Source organism: Myxocyprinus asiaticus, chromosome 34 (genome assembly GCF_019703515.2).
Source record: "Myxocyprinus asiaticus isolate MX2 ecotype Aquarium Trade chromosome 34, UBuf_Myxa_2, whole genome shotgun sequence".
Lineage (NCBI taxonomy): Eukaryota > Metazoa > Chordata > Actinopteri > Cypriniformes > Catostomidae > Myxocyprinus > Myxocyprinus asiaticus.
In genome coordinates this window covers 17323261-17350620 of record NC_059377.1, presented here as the reverse complement: position 1 = coordinate 17350620, position 27360 = coordinate 17323261, and the positions used below count along the sequence as shown (strand labels likewise).

At 40.7% G+C, this 27360-nt stretch overlaps 1 protein-coding gene across 1 annotated transcript in view; it reads right to left on the bottom strand.

Annotated features, from left to right (window-relative positions):
• LOC127425738 (ataxin-1-like) overlaps positions 1-27360 on the bottom strand; it is a 391578-nt gene that overhangs the window by 37106 nt on the left and 327112 nt on the right. The window lies entirely within an intron of this gene.

The following is a 27360-nucleotide window of genomic DNA, read 5'->3' as shown; positions in this document are numbered from 1 at the left end:
GCAGATAAATCCACCAAAGACCAATGTATTTGGATTGCCGTGGAGTTTAGCGCCCTCTACGTGTTTAAAGCGGTACTTGTACAATTTCAGTGCTGACTACTTGTGCCAGTACTTGTTCTTTAATATGATATTTAGAGATTTGTAATCTATCTGTCATATGTGCATTTATTATATGTATTAATAAAGGCCAGCATCTCTTTCTTAGAGTATACTCAAAATCTTTGAGAGGTTTTTCCACTACACTGTAAGACCTTACCATGCTTTTTTATAGTAACATACTTCAAATCAAATCAAATCACTTTATTGTCACACAGCCATATACACAAGTGCAATGGTGTGTGAAATTCTTGGGTGCAGTTCCGATCAACATAGCAGTCGTGACAGTGATGAGACATATACCAATTTACAATAACATCAGATTAACACAGCACAATTTAAACATCTGATATACACATAATTACACACAACACAATATACAAATAATAACATACACTGTACAGTATACAATACACACAATATAGATACACATTATTCAATAAAAATAAAAAATAAAAATAAAAATATATAAAAAAAAGTATATGTAGTAGTATATATAGAATGTACAGTAGGTTGAATTGTACTGTATTGACATTCAGGCTGTCGGTTGGTAGTAAGTTTTTAAGAGAGAATATAATATAATAATAATATAATTTATGACAGTCCAGTGTGAGATATAAGAGTAAGAGTAATAAAGTGCAGTGCTGATGTATTTTGATCGTGGGAGATCAAGAGTTCAGAAGTCTGATTGCTTGGGGGAAGAAGCTGTCATGGAGACGGCAGGTGCAGGTCCTGATGCTGCGATACCGCCTGCCTGATGGTAGCAGTGAGAACAGCCCATGGCTCGGGTGGCTGGAGTCTCTGATGATCCTCCAAGCTTTTTTCACACACCGCCTTGTATATATGTCCTGGAGGGAGGGAAGCTCACCTCTGATGATGTGTCTGGCAGTTCGCACCACCCTTTTCAGTGCTTTGTGGTTGTGGGCGGTGCTATTGCCGTACCAGGCGGAGATGCAGCCAGTCAGGATGCTCTCTACAGTGCAGGTGTAGAACCATGTGAGGATGTGGCGGTTCATTCCAAACTTCCTCAACCGTCTCAGGAAGAAGAGGCGCTGATGAGCCTTCTTTACAACGACTTCAGTGTGGATGGACCATGTGAGTTCCTCTGTGATGTGGACACCCAGGAACTTGAAGCTGCTGACTCTCTCCACCGGTGCTCCATTGATGGTGATGGGACTGTGTTCTCTGTCTTTTCTTCTGAAGTCCACCACAAGCTCCTTTGTCTTACTGACGTTGAGGGAGAGGTTGTGCTCCTGACACCAGTGTGTCAGAGTGTGCACCTCCTCTCTGTAGGCTGTTTCATCATTGTCAGTGATCAGACCTACCACCGTCATGTCATCAGCAAACTTAATGATGGCATTGGAGCTATGTGTTGCCACACAGTCATGTGTGTACAGGGAATACAGTAGTGGGCTGAGAACACAGCCCAGTGGAGCTCCAGTGTTGAGGGTTAGTGATGAGGAGATGTTGCTGCCTATTCTAACCACCTGGCGTCTGCTTGACAGGAAGTCCAGGATCCAGCTGCACAGCGAGCTGTTTAAGCCCAGAGCCCGGAGTTTCTCATCAAGCTTGGAGGGCACTATGGTGTTGAGTGCTGAGCTGTAGACTACAAACAGCATTCTCACATAAGTGTTCTTTTTTTCCAGGTGGGAGAGAGCAGTGTGTATTGTAGATGCAATTGCATCATCAGTGGAGCGGTTGTTGCGGTAAGCAAACTGCAATGGGTCCAGTGATGGAGGCAGCACAGAGCAGATGTAATCTCTGATTAGTCTCTCAAAGCATTTGCTGATGATGGGGGTCAGAGCAACAGGACGCCAGTCATTTAAGCAAGTTATTTTTGATTGCTTTGTAACAGGCACAATGGTGGATGTTTTAAAGCATGTGGGGACTACAGACAAGGAGAGGGAAAGGTTGAAAATGTCTGTAAAAACACCAGCCAGCTGGTTCGCGCACGCTCTTGCAAAACTGTTGCCAGCAATCATGGAATTGTAATCCGTGCCCTCATGAAAGTATTGGTAGATGACTGGTTTGGTTCATGCTTGACAACTATTTAATGGAGGATTTTATGAAAAGTCTATGGAAAAAAGAATGGGAAAAATACTTCCGAAGTCCAGACGGCTGAAAAAGTGGGTGGGCACTATTGAGCTCTATTGCTCCTCCATGTTAATTTTGTGTCTTCAGCATATTTTGGAAAATAATTATGAATCATTCCAAAATAAGCAAACTGATTTGTGATAGATTTCACAAATCAATTTTTATGCTAACATCTCTTAATGGAGTTAATGGGAGTTTTTATGACTAAATATAAGCTTAATAGTTTAATACATCAACCGGCCTATCAACTTCTCTGACAAAAATAGTTGTAGTTTTTAAAACTTTGTAAATATGCCTACGTTAAGTCATTATACTGTAAAATAATTTTAAGCTAAAAAGACACTAATGCAATGGTTGTTAATGGTACATATCACTTTATTTCAGTTCCTGCACACCCTGTTTTCCCATGGCACACCCAGAGCCTTGTTTCTGGCTACGCCGCTGAATCACACTGAGAGAAAAAGCAGCGAAATGCGACGTAACGACCAAAGACATCCCAATAGACTACCACTTAAAAAATAACGCAGATGGAAAACCGGCAAATTTCTAGCATTGTGAGTGGCATTGATTGGATTTTGTGTGTGCCAGTTGACATGCATCATAAGAGTGGAAGAAAGGGCAGGTAGAAAGGAGAGTAGTTTGGTTAGAAAAAGGTTAATGACCTTGCAATGTGTTGATCTGGCAGTGATAATTCTCAATGAATAGCCACACATCTCTTTCTCTGCCTTTTGCCTCCCTCGCTGAGCTGCTGTACTAGGCAACTGCCTTGTTTGGCTTTTTATACATGCCAACCCTGAATAAACCCATGCAAGCTCTTATCATCAACATCCGGTGCATTTGCATTAAATCTGATCAATACTAAATCACTTTACATGCACATGCTGCTTTTTGTCCACGTTAATCTGTTATCAGATATGTTCAAGTTGTGATTTCTGTTCAGCTTGTATGCCAGGATTCCCGGCTGAATGCCAGACATTTCAGAAATCTGTACAGGTATGGTCTCCCTAGATACAGTTACAGTGGGATAATGTGATGTTTAGTGTATTAAATTTGTAAAAATTGTAAAAAAATAAAAATAAAAAATACAAATAAAATAAAATAAAATAAGAGTGGCTCCATAGTGCTGAGTTGCAAAGTTAAAGTTTAAAGCCGCCTTTTCACTGCATCTGACAAATGACGGATGATAGACCGGAAGTCATTCATTTCCAATGGAGAGTCGCACGGGGGCTGTGTGAGGTTCCGACCGTCTTTGGATGCCACATTTTGGGGTCAGATTTGAGTTTCGGCTGCATTTAAATATTTCAAACTGTGTGACTAGGGCTGCATTCCATTTAAAATTTTTATCCCCTTCCCTTGCAAACTTCACTCAGTCTCATGGACTCGGATGTATGTCACTGGTTACGTTGCGCGAGTGTCCACTACTGGCGGATGACGTGTAATGGGTTTAACTGGAACACCCTTAACCATTGATCACTTAGAGCATGTTGAAGGCTGATGTCATCTTGTGGAATTATTTAGTGATTTTTGCACCTTTTGTTTTTTTTTTCATTAGAATGAATTGTTAGAAAGGATTAATCAAGATTTGTTAACAAGGAAAATGTTAACATAACAATGAGCACATAGGCTATAACTGTGTGATAAACAGTTTAAGGTAGCTACAAGTATTATGCTGTTAAATCTCAATGTAACTTTTCTAAACTGCTTAACTGACCTAACTTCATTTCCATCATACATTAGAGTTGTGTGGGGGTGGGGTTTATGAAGTGCAATCTGCTTTCACGTCACAGTCGAGTTGCATTGTGGGATATGGAGCTGCTGAAGTTTACATCAGAGTAGACTCGCTCCCTCTGTCAAAATCGAGAGGTTGAGGGTCTGTTAACTGAAACTTCACTCACTCACTTAACGAAGTGGAACAAACTTCCAAAATGGCGGCAGGCATTCCCCCGAGGGGAAGTGCTTAGGGGAGTTAGTGAGTGGATGTTAAAAGTGAAGTGGAACGCAGACTAGACCCTATGTGACCGCCCGAACGGAAGTGATGTATTCCTGCAAAACTATCAGGGCGAAGTGAGAAATATCAACTGATTTTGTCCTAAACTTTATTCTAAATGTCAGCTACTTCTGTATTTTGGACAATTATGAATGTAGAAGTCAGAAATGATTGTTTACGTTGCAAATATATCACAAAAAAGCTTTTTTATTACAGTAAATGTGTGATTAAATATGCACAAGCAAAACCTACATATTTAAAATCATATCTATGAATTTCTGCTTCCTATATTTGCTGAATTATGGTTATTGTTGCTGTTAAATATCATAATATTAACTATAGTAATAATGATAAAAACTACTATTAATAACGAATACCGAGTGAATATTAATTCTTAATTATATTGAATTCATTCATCTGCTCAACAAAATATCACACAGTAATCTCATTCTAGGTAAACTATTTGTAGCTTCTCCCTCAATTAATAAAATCCATTGCAAGCAAAATGGCAGTATCACGACTGCCACTAGGGTATGGGAAGAATATAGTATCAAAATTATTCACAAATTCGTAAACGCTTATCCGTCAATTCGATAAATGTCATACATGCATCTTACTATCCACACACAAATGCCTTTCAACTTGTATCTGTGAAATTTTGAATTAAATGAATGTGCACCTGTTTGTACAAATAAAGATATATTTGTGAATACAAATGTTCCCTTTTGTCTAAATGTAACAATTTGCATGTCTAACCAAATGAAGATTCCAAAAGTAAACACAAAATGGCCTTGTGAAGCATTGAATGTGCATTTCTGGATAAAGTGACATGTGTGCATTCATTGACATGTTTTTGTGTCTATTCTGTTTTATTTCTTTGAATTTTGAGACTTTTGTTTTGCTATTTTCACCATGGCCGACCCACACACAGACAACTACCAATGAATAAGTTCTAAATTCATCGATAAGTGTGAACTTCTAGTCTGCTTAATGTCTATTTTTATTTAAAGATCTTTATTTATTGATTCATTTCAAAGTAGCTTGGAAAGGCATGTTTTTTTAATAAAAATGTTGTAAGTAAGATATTATGCTTTTGAATGTAGTGAAGTAAAAGTAAAAGTTTCCATAAATGAAAATACTCTGATAAAGTATAGATACATAAAAAATGTATGCCTACTTAAGTACAGTAATAAAGTAAAATACTTGGTTTCTGTCCACCACTGCCTAATCACCACTGTTTTACAGTAGAAATGTTACTGCTAGGGTAATTTCTTAATTTGTCAATATGTCAAAATATCAAAGCAGCGTTGTGAAATGAAACGCACAAACCTTTTGAATGATGTAAATGTTCTACTGTTTTGTAGAAAATTTTGTTCAAAAGTGTGCACATTTACAGAAATATTAATGGATTCTCATATTTACTTCCTGAAGAATTATTATTTATGTCCATTTTCCACTAAATTGTGCGATGTGATGCACTGACATGCTGTAATACTCTCATATGGTGATTCTTAATCCACCCGGAAGCTAGAGGCACACAAATTCATTTATCATTCCAAATATGGGCAAGAGAAGAAGACTTGCTATGACATCATGCCTACCTCAGTGCCCACAGGACTTCCCCTTACCAAAGGCTTGTTTGAGATGAACAAGTTCTGCGCAGAAACAATCACCGGTAATCAGTGGCAGGTGCATGCCAGTTAGAAATCTGTCCGACTTGCTGTGATGTCATGATGACGTATGCCAAAGAAGTCTCGAGAAAGAGAGGTGCGCATTTGGATTTTTCCAGCTGCGCAAACTGCAAGCATGATGGGAAACTTGCTGACGCTGATGACACAGCTTAATTCTCATTGGCCTAAACAACCGTGATGAAAAACAAATAATAAAAAAGTTTTAAAAGAACTCAAATATATGTAAAATATTGTGTCTGGCAATGTAACTTATATTATTATGGTGACTGTGTATAAATACCTCTTGTTCGGATGGCATTGAATGAGTAAAAAATCCAAAAACAAAACCGTGATGTGATGTTTCGTTCTCTTCTAAAATGTTTGATTATTTTTTTTTATCTCTAATATCATGTTTTTATGTGTATAAATTATTTGTGACTATTCCCAACACTCTGACAGTGTGACCTCAGTAAGAGATATGTGATTGTTATCATATTTCGGAAATATCTTTATTAAACTAAAAATGGATGGAATGACACGTCTCATTGGCTAAATTAAATAACAGGTACATTGAGTGTCTTTTTCACCATATTTATGTTCATTTTAAAGCAACAGAATTTAAATTATATCCACTTTATCAGCAACAGAACATGAACGTGAATCCCGCAATATCTGCCTTTGATCTCGAAGGTGTCTGATCCACTATGAGAATTGAAAACTGGTTGACTTGACAGCTCTTATTTCACTCTTCCCCTGACTACACCCGCCTCTCATCTACTTTCAAGGCGAGGAGGCAAGGAGCCTCATGCCACTGTAGGATAAATTACGTGTAAAGCATAAAACTGAGTTAACTGTTGAGACATGTACTGTAAATATATAGACGAATACAAAAATAGATTGTTTGTCTATTATTTCTATGCAGTCTCTGATATATGATATATGATTACTGACAGTTCTGTCGCTGTCAGTCAGAAGAGCTAAACTGCTATCAGCTCCAGGCTGGATATTCTATAAATAATCTGCTTTCTGCCTCATTATATGAATGGAATCCACATGACGTCAGTAAAATACACTGCTATAACAACTCGATTATCAGAATCAGAATCAGCTTTATTGCCAAGCATGCTTACACATACAAGGAATTTGTCTTGGTGACAGGAGCTTCCATTGTACAACAATACAAAAACAATACAAAAACAGCAGCAAGACATAGATAATAATAAAAAATAAAAAATTAAAACTAATTATACACATACATACAGACATACACATACATACATACACACATACACATGTGCAGTGCAAATCTAATACAATCTGTTATGTACAGTGCAAATACAAATCTGTTATGTACAGTGCAAATGTTTTTTTGTTTTCAGAGGAATGAAATGGCAGAAGAGGTTGGATGTGTTGGATTATGTGGCAGCGGGGGCGTGGCCCAAGACCAAAAATGGGGTGAGACAGTTCCTGGGGTTGGCTGGCTATTATAGGAGATTTGTACCTAATTATTCGGATGTCACCAGCCCGCTGACTGATCTCACTAGAAAGGGAGCTCCAGACCCGGTCCAGTGGACAGAACAGTGCCAACAGGCGTTCACGCTAGTTAAAGCCGCACTTTGTGGGGGGCCGCTTTTACATTCACCCGATTTCTCTCTCCCTTTTGTTTTACAGACAGACGCTTCAGACAGAGGGCTGGGCGCCGTACTCTCCCAAGTGGTGGAGGGGGAGGAGCACCCGGTGCTGTACATTAGCCGCAAGCTCTCGCTGAGGGAAACTAAGTACAGCACCGTAGAAAAAGAATGTCTTGCCATCAAGTGGGCGGTCCTCACTCTCCGATACTACCTGTTGGGGTGGGCCTTCACCCTCTGTTTGGATCACGCCACGCTCCAATGGCTCCACCGCATGAAAGATACCAACACGTGGATCACCTGTTGGTATCTGGCTCTTCAGCCGTTTAAGTTCAAGGTGGTCCACAGACCGGGAGCGCAGGTGGCTGCCGCTGACTTCCTTTCCAGAAATGGAGGGGAGTGGTAGGCAGGCCGGATGCCTCCCTGGCCTGAGTCGGGCGGTGGGGATATGTGGCAGTGGGGGCGTGGTCAAGTGTCCGTCCGGAGAGAGAGAAAGTGGTAAGGGCACTTGCACCTGAGCCAAATTATGTCTAACACCTGTCTCTAATTACAGTGAGCATGGGGAGAGTCTGGGTCTTGAAGCTCTTCGTGAAGCTAAAGTCTTGTTGTGAAGCTAAAGTCTTGTTGTGAAGTTAAAGTCTATATTGTGAAACTAAAGAGTATCATGAAAGTGTGAAGCTGACGTGTTGTGGCATCTCTGTAAAAACCCAAGTTATTCCATTAAAGAAACTCTTACCTGAGTAGAAGAAACCTGGTTTCCCGTGTACTCCCTGTGAAAGTGTTTTACAGATAAATATAAAAAAGACTAAACTGTGTATTGCACATAGTTATTGCTCAATGGGGCAATTTAACTGTTCATGAGATGGATAGCATGAACAAAAACTGTTCCTGTGCCTGACGGTTCTGGTGCTCAGAGCTCTGAAGCGTCGGCCAGAAGGCAACAGTTCAAAAAGGTAGTGGGCAGGGTGAGTGGGGTCCAGAGTGATTTTTCCAGCCTTTTTCCTCACTCTAGAAGCGTATAGTTCTTGAAGGGGGGGGGGGGGGGCAACCAATAATCCTCTCAGCAGTCCGAACTGTCCCTTGTAGTCTTTTGATGTGTGATTTCATAGCTGAACCAAACCAGACAGTTACTGAAGTGCAGAGGACAGACTCAATGACTGCTGAGTAAAACTGTAAAACTGCCTGTGGCAGGTTGAATTTCCTCAGCTGGCGAAGAAATTACAACCTCTGCTGGGCCTTTTTCACAGTGGAGTCAATGTGGGTCTCCCACTTCAGGTCCTGTGAGATGGTAGTGCCCAGGAACCTGAATAACTCCACTGCTGCCACAGTGCTATTTAGAATGGTGAGGGGGGTCAGTGTTGGGGTGTTTCTCCTAAAGTCCACAATGATCTCCACCGTTTTGAGCGTGTTCAGCTCAAGGTTGTTTTGATTATGATTGGAAGTAAGAAATATGCACTAGATGATGTGTATTTTGTCCTGTTTAACATTCTGCATTTAGGTGCTAATGCTATATGCGGTCATAATCACAAGACATGGTCTTGGAAAATGTTTCATATAACCCAGAGTTTTAGTTAGTTATCATCCTCAAATTTTAAGTAGAACATTATCAGACTTGTGGATTTAGCTCCATTGTGTTTCTATGCCCAAATGTCAGTATCATATATTATATAAATGATACTGATTATTTCATAAATTATTATTTTATATAAATATGCTATGGAAATAACTTGTTGACAACCTTTCTAACTATTTTTCCAAATGACTTTTATAAATTCTTACTGTTGGATAACAAACTTTCATGTGTCTTCTTTCAAAAGAGACCACAATTATGTTTGTAATCAAGGGCATAGATTCCAGGGGGGATGGGGGGAGATATTTTCAATAACAAGCAGCTTGGACATGGATACATTTGTAAGGTTTATTGCTAGGAGAAACAGCAATGTTTATGATGCTGTAGATAGGGATATTGTATTTTTGGCATAGTTTTGACTTGCAGTCTACCTAGATGTATGTTCATATTTTTTAACACATTAGTATGTTAATACTTTGTTTGTAAACTGTTTTTGACCCTCTGATTTTTTAGGCTTTGGATATTGTTGGCTTGTGTGTGCTTTACACAAAATGGTGTGAATAACAAATAAACCTCAACATTTTATTTATATATATATATATATATATATTTTATTGTACATTACTACCCCACCAAATTGGCTTAGGGGGCTCCTAAAAAGTAAAGTGCCCTGGGCCCCAACATATGGTGCTGATTGTACACTGACTCCAGGAATTGTTTGACTGTCATTAGCTGGTTCAGATGATCAACTTGTACAAAGTTTCATGATATGTTTTGTTTCTTTGGCTTACAGTAGGTCATCATCTTGGAAAAGAAGGCCTGAGTTCACAGGAAAGGTGAGCTTGGTCTCCAGAAAAATGCAGGCAACTTAGAGATGAAGCTTTCAGTTAAATTAGAGTTTTCTTCTGTCTCAGCAGAACGGGCTTTCTGTCTTGCAGTGGAAAATCATTCCCGGAGTCAGAGGGAGCCATAAATCTTTACAAAGTGTATTATCGGGGGTGTAGTACCAAACAGCAGATCACAGAGAAACTGGTTGATGAGCCAGCAGTTATAGGTGATTCACATCTGGAGGAAGGTTGTGGTGCTCACAGCACTACCAGACTCACAACAGGGCATTCACATGCTCGAGATTAAACTCGATGAGCAAGATAAAGTTGAGGCAAACCTCCACTGCTTCAAGGTTATGGCTGGCTATGAAGTCTGGTAGATGGGGAAGTGGGTCCACATTATTGTGCTGTTCCTCATAGGGGAGGTACAGTGCACATATTACTCCTAATATACTGAATGAGCAAACGACTCTTTGAAGGTAGAGATATTACCCTGAGGGGATTTATCTCCAGTCTGTGCAGCACAGCAATTCTCTGACTGGATGCATGATCCTCATATCCCGATTCACTCACAGGTCATACAGTTGTCCAGGCTGGCTCAAAACTGGCTAATAGTGAGACAACCCTCTCCAATCCAAGTGGCTGGGAGTGGTGATGGACAAACTGATATGTTTTCTTCCTTGCAGGTGACAAAAAGCTTGAGCATGAGGGACCCACAAACCCTGAGTTAGTTAATGGAGGCGGTGGAGCTGGCTGAAGCAGTGTACAGCAATTAAACCAGGGAGAAAGGTCCAGCAGTGTTTTTGAGGGGCCCCCAGGGGTGACATAAATTCAAAAGCATTTTACATGTTTAGCCTCTTGGCAGGGACCGTATATGGTCATCAAAATGGCAGGACATATGAACTACTGGGTCCACCTGGCTGGCAGAAGAAAGAACAGCTGTAGAATTGGCCGAGAAAGAGATGGTGGAGAAACTGTTCCTTGCAACAAACTCTCTCATGGGACACAAAGAATACTGAGACACAAAACTGACCTAGTCAGTTCGTGTAGACTGTGGAGCTGGCTGAGGCAGTGTACAGCAGGGAGCCCAGGCAGAGAGGTCCAGTAATGTTTTGGAGGGGTCGCCAGGGACATGTTATTGGAGGGAATTCTTTTTGCCTCTTGTTAGGGACAGTATATGGTCATCAATGCAGGACCTTGTGACCTACTGGGTCCACCTGGCTGGCGGAAGACAGAGCAGCTGTATCTTGTCAAAGATAGAGAGGCCGAGAGAGAGGTGGTGAAGAAACTGTTCCTTATGACAAAATCTTTTAATCGTGGGAAACATAGAAGAGTAAACCTCAGGGACCCACAAACCCTGAGTCAGTTGGTGGAGGTGATTGAGCAGGATGAGGCAGTGTATGGCAGGGAGGCTGGGAAGAGATGTCCAGCAGTTTTGGAGTGGTTCACTAGAGCAACATGAATTGAAGGACAACTAAACTTTAGCTGCATTGCAGGGAGGATAGATGGGACCTGTGACCTACAACTTTCAGCAGCCTGGCAAGAGAAAGACGGAGCCGCTGTAATGAGTTGGAGAAGTGGCCGAGAGTGGTGGTGGAAATTCTAACTCTTTTCGTCACGGGACACAAAGAAGAGTGAGACTCAAGGACCCACAAACCCTGAGTCATATTGGAGGTGGTAGAGCTGGCAGAGGCAGCATACTGCAGGGAGGCCAGAGAGAGAGAGAGATCCAGGAGAGTTTTGGAGGGATCCTCTGATGCAGTGCAAATTGGAGGACACTTGGGTCCAGAGGAGCACTCAGTTTTATACTCTCTGATAAAACAGAAGGTAAGCAGACTTCTGCCTGTCTTTTAAAACTCTTTCTTGTGTTGTAATGCTGACATGTAGATCACTGATTGTCAGCCATCTTGAGTCCTTCAGGCTCCAGCAGTCTGACATGTAATGCCCTGAAGAGAGAAAGACACACAATAAGGTAAGTCAAAAAAGAGGCTCAATGAAGACATGTTACACTTGCAGTCATTTGTTGGGCCTCATGTAGTCAGACAGAAGACAAAGGCAGGCCTAACTCAGTCGTAAAACCTGACTGAGGCCCACACACTCCGTCATAAATCTTACCAATAAAAATTGCGCCAAAATCAAACAAAGGGAGTCCAAAACAGATTACAAATCCCATGAAGCCTTACTCACTAAAGGATCAAACTCTCAACTCCTATTGGATGAGGTACACGACAGAACGGCCCACAACCATGACATCATCAGAAGTAGAAATACCTCTGAGATGCTTCCGGGATTTGCTTCCAGCAACTTTGCTCGCCGTGCGTAGATGCAGCTCATTGCTGCTCTCAGGTGTAGCCTCGTGGCACAAGGAAGTAACGTACGACTTGAAACTGTGGCCATACAATCTCCATCTCGCTGGACGAGTTGAGATTACTCTGTGTTCCACCGAACACACTAACGGATCCGAAGGAGATCGCCGAGCAATCCTCATCTTCATCTGTTTGCCTGCAGAAGTGAAGAGAAAAAAGATTTCTCTTCCCTCTTCAATCAAGTTGATGTCGCTGATTTCTCCGCCAGCCTGCTGAGAATCAGCAGCTGTACCGCCTGCCGACAGAATGAGGAAATGGCCTCCCATCATCACCCGAGCCTCGAAGAACCGAGTCGGAGTTAAAGGACGGATGAACACACATTCGTCTGTGTCCTCATACGATTCAAGTAAGAGGTTTACGTCTGGGCAGAGATAGAATATTATAGTGTGTTATTCTTGTGTATCAAGGTTATTGCTTGTACAGTTACGGACCGCCGAGTTCGCTCATTGCTGCTAGTAATACTCAAGGTATTACTGTAATGTACTGTTATCACAAATGAGATCTGCTGTGTTGTAGTCCAACCACATTGGACTGTTGTGTATTTCCGCCATCGCGGGTGAGACCGGCAGACTGAGTTTATCCATTAAAGAACCAAAGACCGCGGGACGGTTTATGAGCCATCCACCGCATCTCTGAGTGATAAACTAACAGTTGCTTTCTCTCCCACAATCGCAAAACCGGCTTTGGTGCCGCCACTTTTCTCTCTCTCTCTCGTACTAACCACACACACACACACACACACACGTGACCCCTTACAAACATTCTCGCACACACTTTTGGCTAGTAGATAACTTTGTGATAAAGATGAGCTTTGTCCCTAAGTTATCGTACAAGCGGAGACACGTGGTAAACGGGCAGACGCCATTGACCGGCTTCTCTCCGCCCATATTCTCTGGCCGGAAATCTCACATGACGTACTCTCCACGAGAGTCACGTCCGCCATTTTGTGCGCATCCCTCCTTACACACACACACACACATTCTCTCTCTCTCTCTCTCACACACACACACACCTTCCTCTCATGTGTTATAGGATTATTTTGGTTACCATATCTAATCATGTCACTGTTAGTTTGTAGTTGTAAGCCGGAAGTTTATTGACTGTATTGTATGATTATTAATTGATATTACTGCATAAATAAACTTTGTTATATTTCAAAGAGAAGTGTTTTGGTTTGTTTTGCACTTACACCTGTGTTAAATGCTGACAGGGGATGTCAGTGCGCGAATTCAAGCCTTCATTGTTTCTTTTCGAAGGTCGATATATTTCAGATGTCGATTTTCCTAAGAGAACGATCTAATATTGAGACTGTTATACTATCTGGTTATTAGTCCCTGATTCCAGGGTGGTGCCCCGGTGATATTAATCCTTATTAATATTCTATTGATTTTTGATAATTGGTAATTATCTTTGATGATTGTTGAATCTGAAGGATCAATAAGCTAGTGTTAATTTTAATCAATGTTTCATTGATGTTAATAATTAATGATTATCTTTGATAATTGTTGATTTAAAGGATTAAAAAAGCTAACATTGATTCTCATCAGTGTTCTATTGATTTTAATAATTAATAATTATCTTAGATAATTATTAATTATTGCTAATAACCAAACCCGCTCGTGAACGTGGCGCACTACATTTAATGGTGCGCCGTGTGAGGTTTTAATGAGTTAGATTCTATTATTTAATTTAAATATTAATTAATAACTAAAGAAATAATTATTAATTATTTCTGATTGTAACACTGATCTAAACAACCAGTAGAACCTACACATTCATAGACTCGTGTTCCATATTTTTTTTTCTTTCTTTTTTTAAAATTTTTTTTTAAAGAAGCCAAGATTCACAATAGTTCTGACTGATTCATGGGGGGAAATTGTACAGAAAGATCAAATGTCATACAAAAGCTCTGAAAAGGTTCTTCTTGTGAATACTTGACCAAAGTCAATGATAATTGTAATCTCTGAAAACAAACCAAACTCCCAGCTGGAGCCGAGGTGATTAAGGACTGCTACCAGAGTGTAGCTGGCAGTTTCCTCCTCCTATCACACAAGAAAACAGAGTTTTCAAAGCATTAAGCATTTATTTAAAGGAATAGTTAACAGAAAATAAAAATTCTCTCATTATTTACTCACCCTCATGACATCCCAGATGTGTGTGACTTTCTTTCTTCTGCAGAATACGAACGAAGATTTTTAGAAAAAAAAAAAAATTCAGCTCTGTTGGTCCACACAATGCAAGTAAATGGTGACCAAAACTTTTAAGCTCCAAAAAGTACATAAAGGCGGCATAAAAGTTATCCAGTGAAAAATTAGTAATATCTTGGTCTGTTCTTTTAATTAATTAGATTGCTTAAGAAGACATGGATTAAATCACTGGAGTCATATGGACAGGGTTGGGGAGTAAGGAAATACATGTAACGGGATTACGTATTTAAAATACAAAATATGAGTAACTGTATTCCACTACAGTTACAATTTAAATCATTGGTAATTAGAATACAGTTACATTCAAAAAGTATTTTGATTACTGAAGAGATTACTTTGCATTTTATTGTCATTTGTTTCATTTAATATTTAGTCCTTTCAGATGGAAAAATATATACATATAAATGATGCCATCCAAAGTGCATTTGAACAGCGGTAAAACACTTTCTTATGATGTGTTACATTCATACGAGCAGACAGAGAAGTAAGTTTGAAGTAAGTTTGGAGCAGAAGAAATAGAAATAAACCTTGTGTAAATTGTCAGCTTTACGCTAAGCTAAAATGCTATTTCTAGCCATTTTACATGCACATGTTACCAGGCACGATCATATTTTATTATCAAGAAAATTCATGTTGGATCATTTCTTTTTTTCTAGTAAGACCTTTGATATTAGGGCAAAAATCATATTCTTGATAATCATTTTTGTATTGTTTTCCTGTAAAAATATCAAAAAATCCTTAAAACAAGATCAGTTTGATTTATTTTGTTTTAGAAACAACACTGCATAAGATATTTAGGTTTTTCAGAGAATGCATTTTTAACAGGTGTATTTTGTCTTACTGTACTGGCAGGGTTTTTATAATCAAAACAAGTGAAAAAATCTACCAGTGCTGAAGAAGTAATCCAAAGTATTTAGAATACTTTACTGACCTTGAGTAATCTAACGAAATACATTACAAATAACATTTTACAGCATGTATTCTGTAATCTGTAGTGGAATACATTTTAAAAGTAACCCTCCCAACCCTGCATATGGATTATGTTTATTCTGTCTTAATGTGTTTTTTGGAGCGTCAAAGTTTTGGTTACCATTCACTTGCACTGTATAGACCTACAGATCTAAGATATTCTTCCAAAAAAATATTTGTTCATGTTCTGCAGAAGAAAGATAGATATATGGGATGGCATGAGGGTGAGTAAATGAGAATTTTAATTTTTGGGTGAACTGTTCATTTAACTCTCTCTCCCTTCCATTTTTCTATGCTTATTCCCTCACTATTTTAAGCATGTATTATATACTGTGATTGCTATATTTGTCTCTCACTGCCTCTCTGTTTCTGTCTCTGGTCCTCACCATCTCTTCAGGGTTGGCCCTAGTCTCCTGTGCACTGCTCTCGTCTGGATTAGAACCAAGGATTTTGAGAAATCAAATCATCATCAGTCTGCCAACATCCTTAAAATCTTATCTTATTAATATACATTTTTTCTGCAATAATTACAAATAACCATTAAAAATGTTATTAAAGATTGTCTGTTGATTTTTAACCTGTGTTGTCTGTGAAAATGCTGTACCTTCAGAAAATTTGCTAGTGCACCCTTCCGGTGAAGAGCCTGTTTCTGTACTGCGGCCCGCAGCACACCTGGAAGATCACATCACCAAGAAGATTTTAACAAAGATACATTAGAAAGAGAGGCAATTGTTATAGTCTTAAGTGTGCTTGGAACATACAGTATCAACACAGCATGTGACATGTTTCAAAAATATTCCTAGAATAGCTGAGAGGTGGCTGATATGTAATCACACCATTGGTTATGGCTGAGCTCCAGTCGAGGAAGAATGATCACTGGATCATGGCGTTTCTCCAAGGTGTCGGTGAATCGGCACAAATTAAGTATTAACACTCTAAACGTGACCGAAAAACAAACAAAACAACAACAAACAAAAAGACATAAAATTAAGATGCTGACATTTCCTAGTGTTTAGTTGAAATTTCTTGACATACAGTGCCATTCAAATGTCTTGAATACTCACTGAATATCTAGGATTCAAAATTTGATTTAAAACTTGACAGAAAGTTTTAGGATTTTGAAAATAAATATTCAAGGAAATGTTATAACATAAAATATATAAGTAAAATTTAAGATTCTGCACTATTTCTAGGTAACAAATAAAATGTATGAGATTGACCATGTAAACTTCTTTGTACGAAAGGTCAGATTTCCTTCCAAGATGCTCTTTGGAATATTTTCAAATCATGGTGGGTAACATGGTTTGTACAATGTTTTGCATGCATGAGTGCATGCTGTCATTAAAGCATAAGGAGGGCATAAAAACGTCTCAGTTACTGTTGTAACCTCCATTCCCTGATGGAGGGAACGAGATGTTGTGTCGATGTAGTGACACTAGGGGTCACTCTTGGGAGCCCCAAACACCTCTAATCTTTGAGAAAAGGCCAATGAGGATTGGCGAGTGGAATTTGCATGCCACTCCCCTGGACATACATAAAAGGAGCTGGCTCGCAACCACTCATTCAGGTTTTGTGCTGAGGAGCCGAGACAAGGTCCCGGCCATTTCAGCAGATAGTACAGCATTGTGGCAAGAGGGACACAACGTCTCGTTCCTTCCATCAGGGAACGGAGGTTACAACAGTAACCGAGACATTCCCCTTCTGTCACTCACTCAGCATTGTGTTGATGTAGTGACACTAGGGGTCCCTATAGAAAAACGCCACAACAGCTGGACCATGTTACGTGAACTACCGATGCAGGTGCAAGCAAGCTGCTGCATGCGTAATAGCAGGTGCATCAGTCCAAACATAACCTCCCCCAACGCCCCACAAGACGTCATGTAGTTCCCCACATCCCAGAGGGGGGGAAGCGACGTAACAAGCATGGGAGCAGGCCACGCCGGCCGTGGCCTTTTCTCTCTATGTTTTCTCTCCATAGAGTATTAGATTAATTAAGATTATTAGATTAATTATTAGATTCAGCTGGGGCCATCTAACGCTATTACATGCGACGGGGAAGGTGTTCTTTTCCTTTCCTATACTTTCAGGAAGAAAAGACCCTGTGGAGACCACATCCTGCCTGAGGGGGAGGTAACATGTGGCAATACGTCATGTGGGCTCACCAGCCACACATGGAAGAGGTGCGGTGGTAGGTCCTGCGTGGAAGGGGAGGAGCTCTACAAACACAGCGACTGGTGGCAGAGAGGGCTGTGCCCAAGGGAGACTGCCGACATGGAGATTGTACCACGGAAAATACATCATAGGGGGTTACCAGAGTAACCGGCACCTGTGGAGCACCTATCCCAGTACAGGGCATATTAGTACCCATAGTGGGTCCGGCTGCGAATTCCTCCACCAAATTCACGAGCCACAGGACTAGGGAGGAAGGACATCCAGGGTTCACGGTTCATGAACTCGCATGGGAGAAGAAGTGCATGTCTTCGCCTCACGGAGAGGAAAGGCGCTATACGCAAGCAATACACCCGGCCAGCTGTTCCGTATTACCAAAATTACCTGTTCGTACCTGACAAAACACGGGACGAAACCGGCTCAACCCGGATATTTTAAAATCTCGCAAAGGTATTGGGTGTTGCCCAGCCCGCTGCTCTGCAGATGTCTGTTAGAGAGGTGCCATTGGCCAGTGCCCAAGAGGATGCCAAACTCCTTGTAGTGTGTGCTTGTATTCCCAAAGGGGCAGGCACGGCCTGAGCCTGGTATGCCAGAGCGATGGCATCCACGAAGCAGTGGGCAAGCCTCTGTTTGGAGACAGCGTTCCATTTCCGCTGTCTGCCAAAGCAGACAAAGAGCTGCTCAGAGTGTCTAAAGCTCTGCATGTGATCCAAGTAGATGCGCAAAGCACGCACCAGACACAGCAACGACAGGGGTCTCAGGACCACTTGAGAGTCTACCAGACCAAACTCCAGGCAGGTATCGCTGACAGAGAACGCCTGCAGGTCCCCAACCCTCTTGATGGAGGTGAGCGCAATGAGGAGGGCTGTCTTCAAAGAGAGGGATTTCAGCTCAACTGACTCTAGCGGCTCAAACAGGGCTCTCCGAAGGCACAGGAGGACCACAGAGAGATCCCATGAGGGAAAGAGGCGTGGCCTAAGAGGATTCAGCCTCTGGGCACCTCTCAGGAACCTGATGATCAGGTCATGTTTCCCTAAGGACTTAACGTCCACTTCGTCGTGGTGTGCTGCTATAGCGGCCACATACACATTCAGGGTGGAGGGGGACAGCCACCCCTCCAGCCTCTCCTGCAGGAAGGAAAGCATTAACCCGACTGCGCATCTCTGGGGGTCTTCACCTCGGGAAGAACACCAACACTCGAACAAACGCCACTTCAAGGCATAAAGCTGCCTCATAGAGGGAGCCCTGGCCTGAGTGATCATGTCTACCACTGCTGGTGGCAGGCCACTTAGGTCTTACGCGTCCCATCCAAGGGCCAGACGTGGAGGTTCCAGAGGTCTGGGCGTGGGTGCCAGATTGTGCCCCGTCCCTGAGTGAGGAGGTCCTTCCTCAGGGGAATCTTCCAGGGAGGGGCTGTCACGAGGAGCGTGAGATTTGAGAACCAAGTCTGAGTGGGCCAGTACGGAGCCACGAGGGTGACCTGTTCCTCATCCTCCCTGACCTTGCACAGGCTCACTGGAGGGAACGTGTATTTGTGCAGCCCCCGTGGCCAGCTGTGTGCCAGCGTGTCTGTCCTGAGGGGGGCTCCCGTCAGGGAATACCAGAGTGGGCAGTGGGAGGATTCCTGGGAAGCGAACAGGTCTACCTATGCTTTGCCGAATCGACTCCAAATCAGCTGGACCACCTGGGGGTGGAGTCTCCACTCTCCACTGAGCGTCGCCTGCCGTGACAGCACGTCCGCTGCGGTGTTGAGGCTGCCCGGGATATGAGTGGCCCACAGCGATCTCAGCCACTGCTGACTCCAGAGGAGGAGATGGCGGGCGAGCTGCGACATGCGACAAGTTCGTAGGCTGCCTTGGCGATTTATATATGCTACTGTTGCTGTGTTGTCCGATCGGACCAACACATTCTTGCCCCGGATCAACGGCAATAGCCTCCGCATGGTGAGCAGTACAGCCAGCAACTCGAGGCAGTTGATGTGCCAACACAGCTGTGGTCCTGTCCAGGAGCCAGCGGCTGCGTGCCATCTGCACACGGTGCCCCAGCCCAACTTGTAGGCATCTGTGGTGACCATGACGCGTCTGGACACTTGCTGTAGGGGGACTCCTGCCCGCAGAAATGCAAGGTCTGTCCAAGGGCTGAATAAGTGGCGGCAGAGTGGTGTGATAGCCACGCGATGTGCCCAGGAACCTGTAATCTAGCCGCGAGGGCTCAGGGGAGGGTGGAGGGTTCCAGTCCAACCCGAAACTCGTGGCGGCCCGGGCAAGCATGGCGGTCAGCTCTGCGTCGGCCTCAGACTGGGTGGGCAGACCCAAAGGTGGCTGCCCAGTCAAGTCCTTGGCACCCGACATCGTCAGTGCACTCTCCGACGCAGCGATCGAGGACTCATCCTGCTCGCGAGCCCCGAAAGAGATGTTAAGCTGGTCGTGAGGCGAGCTGGTCTCATCTCGGAACTCGATGGGGGCAGACGAGCGTGCTGGAGAACGGGAGGTCCGCGGGGAATTACCCGGCGAACCGCATCCATTGAAATCTCCAAATCGCCTCCAGCGCCAGCCGGGCCGGCCTCGTACCCGTAGGTAGAAGGCACAGCACGGGGGGCAGCTAGAGTGGTTTTCCCTTGGAGGAAGGAAAGCCGCGACAGCAATGTTGCCATGGTCATGTTCTTGCACCATCCACGAACGCTGCCTCAGTGTGAGCGCGGCCCAGACACACGAGGCAGCGCCCGTGGTCGTCGGAGGCGGAGAGATAACGACCGCATCCAGGAATCACACAAAGACGGAAAGGCATCTTTAAAAAGACGTCTTTAAAAAGACGTTCACGTCAATGTGTTGCTCTGATAGAGGAAAATATACTCTTTGCAGAAATATATACTCTCTCAGTAGCGCTGTCAAAGCGCCCAGGGGCGTAGTCTGCACTAAGCGTGCAGAAGGAGAGAAAGCCGCTGAAATGTGCCATATATCCAACAGCATACGCTTCTTTCTGAGGTGAATGGACTGGCAGTGGAATTCAGCTCGCTGACACACTACTGCTTGGCTCCGAAGAAAAAATCTGAATGAGTGGTTGCGAGTCAGCTCCTTTTATACCCGTATGTCTGGGGGAGTGGTATGCAAATTCCACTCGCCAATTCTCATTGGCCTTTTCTCAAAGATTTGAGGTGTTTGGGGCTCCCAAGAGCGACCTCGTGTCACTTCATCAACACAACATCAAGTGAGTGACAGAAGGGGAAAGAGATGTTGAGTCTTGTTCGATTTGAATGCTGTGGGATTTTTACCTGGGAGGTGTGTTCATTTTCATCCTCCTTGAGGCAAGCTCACATTCACACTCACACTTCCTTTCCAATTCTGTCTCCTGAAACACACATATGTGGATAGAGGACATAAATGGATGTTTCAAGTACTTAGAATGTTTACATTAACAAGTTACATCTGTTGCATTACTTCACAGCTTAAATGTGCCATACTGTATGTGAAAATAAGTGAGTAATGTGATATTACATATAATAAAAATATGCTAAGAACTAGCAAACAAATATACTGACTTTGATGAACTGTAGGAGTCCATCAGCGACTGTTCCTCCAGGAGCAATATGAAGAGTGAGGTGATTGTATGACTCTACCATACACACCTGGTTACTACAGCTGGTAAATAAACAGAGAGAAACATGCCTTATAGGCTAAAAGACATTAAGGCATGATGTTCTATATACTGTAGCTGTATACTGGGAGCTTTAGACATTTAAGAAATTAAGGCATGATTTTTTATAAAGCTGCTTTGAAACAATGTGTGTTGTGAGACTACATACAAAACACTATACAAAAATGACTTGAGAAACTACACACACAGTTTGGTACATGCCCTAAGAGATGTGTGTGTGTTACTTACCTCTGGCATGTAATAACCGTGGTGAGATGAAATTCCATGTGCTCCTGAACAGGGCATAAACAGGCCACATGGCCTGAAGTGTTCAGGGCAGCAAATTGTGAAAGGCAGCATCCAATCAAGAACTCGTGGGCATCCTGTACAAACATATTGAAACTTGTACAATTCATGTAAAAGTGCTGCAATACATTGTCAAAATGTATCGTGTGTCATGTTCATACGTTTTGAAGGTCAGTCCTGAAATCAGGATTGATGGTGGATGCCACTTGTACCATTTGTTTCAGTACTACAGCCTTCTTGATCCAGGCAGGGCTGTGTCTCAGGGACCACAGCTTTACAAAGTGCCTAAAAAGATATTACTAAAGATTATTAAACACACAGATATTGCTCAAAAAAGATCTGCTGAGGTTTTTTTTTTTTTTTTTGGCTTTTTCATATTAAACCCTTTGAGTCAAACCACCATACAACTTTCTTTTTCTGGTGAACTACAGGGGGTTGGTGATATAGCAACACAAATTATACCTTGAAACACTTATACAAATAAATCACTTATACAAATGAATCACTTAGAGAGTTTGAAGAGACTTCAATGAACATTTTAAAGTGGTGACGTGAGTTATGTATCTATTTATTGAAAAGGACATTTTGAACTGATTCACAGAAATGAATCACTTACCAACTCTAACAAAGACAAGGAAGGATCATTAAAATAGCCTAATCACACAGTCTTTGGGAAACTTAATGTTCAAATAAAAAACCATTAAAATCATAGCAATATTCACAATGTTGCTTAATTTTATATCACCAGCAAAATAATTATGAATGTTCGATATATATCACCCAGCCCTATTAACTATGCATACATGCAAGTAAACACATTCTCTCTCATTACCTGACAAATACTGCTGATGTGTGGCCATACTTTAAATTATCTGACAGCTGCTGGCAGAACTGCTCTAGTGTGAACAGACACTGCATGACAGAGTTCACGTAACAGGTCCGGCCCAGGTTAGGCAATCTGCAATACAAACTCTCAATAAAACACAGTTCATATTTGCGGCACTTTATACATCATCAATATGTCTGGCAAAATGATGACACTTATCATGTTCTCCCACCCTCTGTTCAGCAGCTCTGGATGAGGGGCCGCAATGATGGTATTGACTCCCTCAGTATTCAAAGGTCCAGGTTCAGCCACCTTCTCCACAAGTGACTTCACGGGAGTCACGGGAGCTACCCTCAGACTGTAAATGTCCAAAAGAAGCTGATAAATGTACTGGAAGTACACAGCTACTGTAAAACATGCTCACATCCTCAAACCTCAAGCTCTCCTACACATTGATGCACATTATGCCACTGCATACTGCAATCTATAGCATTTTTTCATGCACAATCTTACAATGATTGCAGTATGCTTAATAAGCCAGCAATGTGGAAGGTCATGTAAACGCCTTAAACAAGTTTCCTTTATTAGGGTAAGGTCATAAATGGTTTAAGCAAAACTAATCGGCACAAATACATTTTTGCCCTTACGCTGTTTTGTTCATTTAAACACCTTTATCACAATTCTTACTGCTTTTTCCAATGTGCTCAAGTGTTGTGCACATGCACTTGGTCATATTGGAAAAAACAGTCTTTATGTTTTGATGTCAAAAGCTGAGAATAACCCAATGATTCAAGTGTCATGTGATTTTGTCATGTGTGAATATGCATTTTCATGCATATTTAGATTTTCTGATTTTTTTGGTAGTTATTGGCATATTGGTGTGCATGGTGTGCATACTCAATGACTACAATGTATATCAATATATCAAAATGTTGAACACACTAATACTCTCTGAAATACTCATCTAAATACTTCTCTTAAACTCTCTGATAGTTTATTAAAAGCCATAACAGATGTTTAAATTAAGTTAAATTACGATTTATATATTTTAAAGGTGCACTCAGTAACTTTTGTCTTTGTGTCATCTTGGACTGACACTAACATGGCAGCCCCCATGTGCGGACCCTCTCCATGTAGAATAAAACAGCTTTTACAAGGTTATGGATATGACTGGAGTCTTCATTTTAATGTGAGTGCTCATGATTTCCTACGTACAGTACTGAGCAAAAGTTTTAGGCACTTGTGAAAAATGTTGCATAGTGAGGAAGTCTTCAAAAATAATGACATAAATAGTTTTAATTTATCACTTAATGTCATACAAAGTCCAGTAAACATAAAAAAAATCTAAATTAATATTCGGTGTGACTACCTTTGCCTTTAAAACAGCACCAGTTCTCCTAGGTACACCTGGACACAGTTTTTCTTGGTTGTTGGCAGATAGGATGTTCCAAGCTTCTTGGAGAATTTGCCACAGTTCTTCTATCTATTTCGGCTGTCTCAATTCTGTCTCTTCATGTAATCTCAGACTGACACGATGTTCAGTGGGGGGATTTGTGGGGGCCATGATATCTGTTGCAGGGCTCCCTGTTCTTCTATTCTAATCTTTTCTATTGCAAAAGTAATGTTTGGGAGTCTAACATTTATATTTCCTATTGACACGCTAAAGCTGAAAATATAAATAACCATCTTAAGACAAATGCTTTTGTGAAACATCTTATGTGCCTAAGACTTTTGCACAGTACTGTATATTGCAAAATTACAATTCATGTTAAACTTTTTTAATGATGCAAAAACTACTGAGTGCACCTTATATATGCTATATATATGCATTGTGCATACCCCAGTGCAACTCAATTTAAAGAATTCACAATTTCAGAATAATAACAATGCTTCAAACTCACATGTCAGCTGAGGACGAGACCAAACAATCTACGCTTATGTCAGACAGAGGGACTGGTGACGCTGGAGGAGGGGACGTATTGATGGTAGGGACCTCCTCAGTATTCGAGGACTCAGGTTTTGCCACAGTTGGCAATTCGACCTGTTTACTCGAAGCCTTCCAGAAGTGTCTCAGCTTCTCCATAAGCGACTTTTTCATCGCAGGAGTCTCCATCTGCCTTTACATTTTTAAAAGAAGCTGATGAACATACGTACTCGAATACAGTTAAAATATGCCCACATCCTCACATGAGCTCTATAACACATTGTACACTTTAAACACTTTAATTTTTTTTTCAGTATTTTCACACATCCTTTGGATTGGCTGTCATTCTGATATTTAGGCCTGACATTTCCAATTTTGGGATAATTATACTGCTTCAAACTCACAGGACAGGAGAGGATGAGACTGACCCCTCTCCAGTGTGGTCAGAAAGAGGGGCTGGTGGTGCTAGATGAGGGGTCATATCAATGGACGTGACCTTCTTATTATTGAAGGTTTCGGGTTCTGCCACAGTTGCCACTTTCCTTGAAGACCTTCTCAAGAAGCTTCTCACCTTCTCCCCAAATGACTTTTGAGTCGCGGGAGTCACCCTCTGCCTGTGAATGTCAGAAAGTACCCAAATACAACTAAAAACATGCACACATCGTCACACCCCTAAGCTCTTACACATTGATACACATTGTGTGACTGCATAACCACTGTTGTAGACAAACAAACACAGACAAGTTAAGTCATACATTTTGAATGTAGCAAAATGTTGCAAGGGGTTTAAAGTCATTGTGTAAATACAGGTTGCAGTTATTAGACTAATTTGGCAAATGAGATGACTATGAAACACATCTTTAAGATAAATGTGTGAAATTATGCTTAACCCTAATATAAAAGTAATCTAAACTCTTAAAAAAAAAGTCTAAGACTCATATGTAAATTTTATAATTTGGGTATTAAGATTTAACACTGTTATTTTACAATAAGAACATTCTAGACAACATTTCAGCAATATTTCAGATATTTTGCCAGACCTACCTCTCCTCAATGTTGTCCTGTACTGGCACAATTTTATTTTTCTGGGGGTTGAAATAAACAAGATTTTATGTCAAATGTTATACATTTGTTACAATAAAGAGGGCAAAACATTTTACTTAAGAAAATTAAAGATAGGGAAATATATATCCTTTGGAATTTGCAGAACAACAAATGTGTATAAAAATCATATTTTGAGGTATTTGCTTAATTTGTTGTGGTTTACCTTGCACCAAGTAAAACTCAGACGTTTTGGACAACAGCCAAACATTTTGAAGAATAAACATCAAACTAGAACTCAAGAAACAAGAAAACAATCAATAATACGATTAACAATGCGCAGTTAAAATCCACGACTTCACACCCACAGAAATTCGATAAATCGTGCATTGCAGGTTCACCTCTGAGTTGGAATTCCTTTTTGTGATGTCATAATAACCGCTCTTTTAAGAATCGAACGGAATGACGACAGGTAGCCAATCACAAAAATCCTTGTAATGCAGTTTTATTGGAATATATGGATATTGATGATAAATGCACATTTTGTGGTGAAAATTAGGAAGATTTAATTCATTTATTTCCTAAGTGTATTCTGTCCTTAGAATTTTGGTTCATGTTAGTTCCTACTTATTTGATCTAAGGAAGATTAATAAAAAGTTGTCCTTGAAATTTAAAATATGTTCCTATACAAATACGATTAAGAGGATAGAGTATGTGATAAACTTTAATATAGTGCATACAATAGCAAATATTATATCCACACACACACACACACACACACAAAAATAAATAAATAAATAAATAAATAAATACATTGTCAACATTCCACCTACTCTTAACAGAAATGGATCTCCTGAAGGAATCTTAAAAACTGATAATCAATTTAAAATATATATATATAAATAATAATTAAAAAAAATCACATTATTAAACTATATTGATAACGTTTTATTTGAAAGTCTCTTGTATCTTGTTTTAGTCTTGTCCCTTTAAAATGTATAATTATCAATAATGTATATTGTTATTATAAAGTATTTTATTTCTGGACTACATTTCTATGATTTACTCTTTAATTTGGAACCATGTGGATATATTGCTAATGTTTGTTTTGTTGCTTAATCAATTGGCTACTTCAATAAAAATATACATATAAAAAAAAGTATGACATACAGATGCGTCTTTGATATACATGATACCACTGACAGTTGAAACAATTTTAAGTATTTGCAACAATAATTCATTGTAAATGATAATAGGCTACCTCAAAATTAACTAAACAGATAGCGCACACACAGGGCACATTTTTATGTTTGAATGTTATGTAGTTTATTTCAAAATTATTTTCTTTACAATGGTCACTGAACAAATATCACATGAAGTGAAATAAACCAACACCATTCCGATGAGAGTGCAAACCCAGTTATAAATCATGCTGTCTGTTATAAAAGGCAGGTTTACAAACAAACAAATTCTGGAGTACTGTAAATTACTTAATGTAAGAAAATGGGATCATTTAAAAACAACTGGAAATGCATCACATAACCAGGAGGGAGGGACAAATGGGGGTACTGTATAAAAAAAAAGGAACAAAGAGACCATAGATAACAAATTATTAGATTGGTAAAAACAACATCTCTTATTTTTTTTAATTTACCTATTGGTGCCAGTGTACACTTTCACCTGTCAGTGCACAGGAACACCTTTATTTGTCTTTATTTAATCTTGTTCTCATCAAATTAATTTACTGCATAAAATGTTTCTATTCTATTTGATACAGCTCTTACCTGTACATTTAAAGACCATTGGGTGTTAAACAAAACAGAACAAAACAAAACAAAACAAAAAGAAAGCAATGAGGGAATAGTGGATTATGGTCATTTGATATGTAAAATCAAATGTCTTTTGGTTCAGTGCAGTTTATAAAGTAATTCATTAGTTCACTGTGCAACAAAATCTAGTAGATGAAAAAAGACACTGAGCTTTTCTGAATGTTTGTTACAACATGCAAAGATAAAAAAGTAGCTTCTTTAAACTTTGTGACGAATAA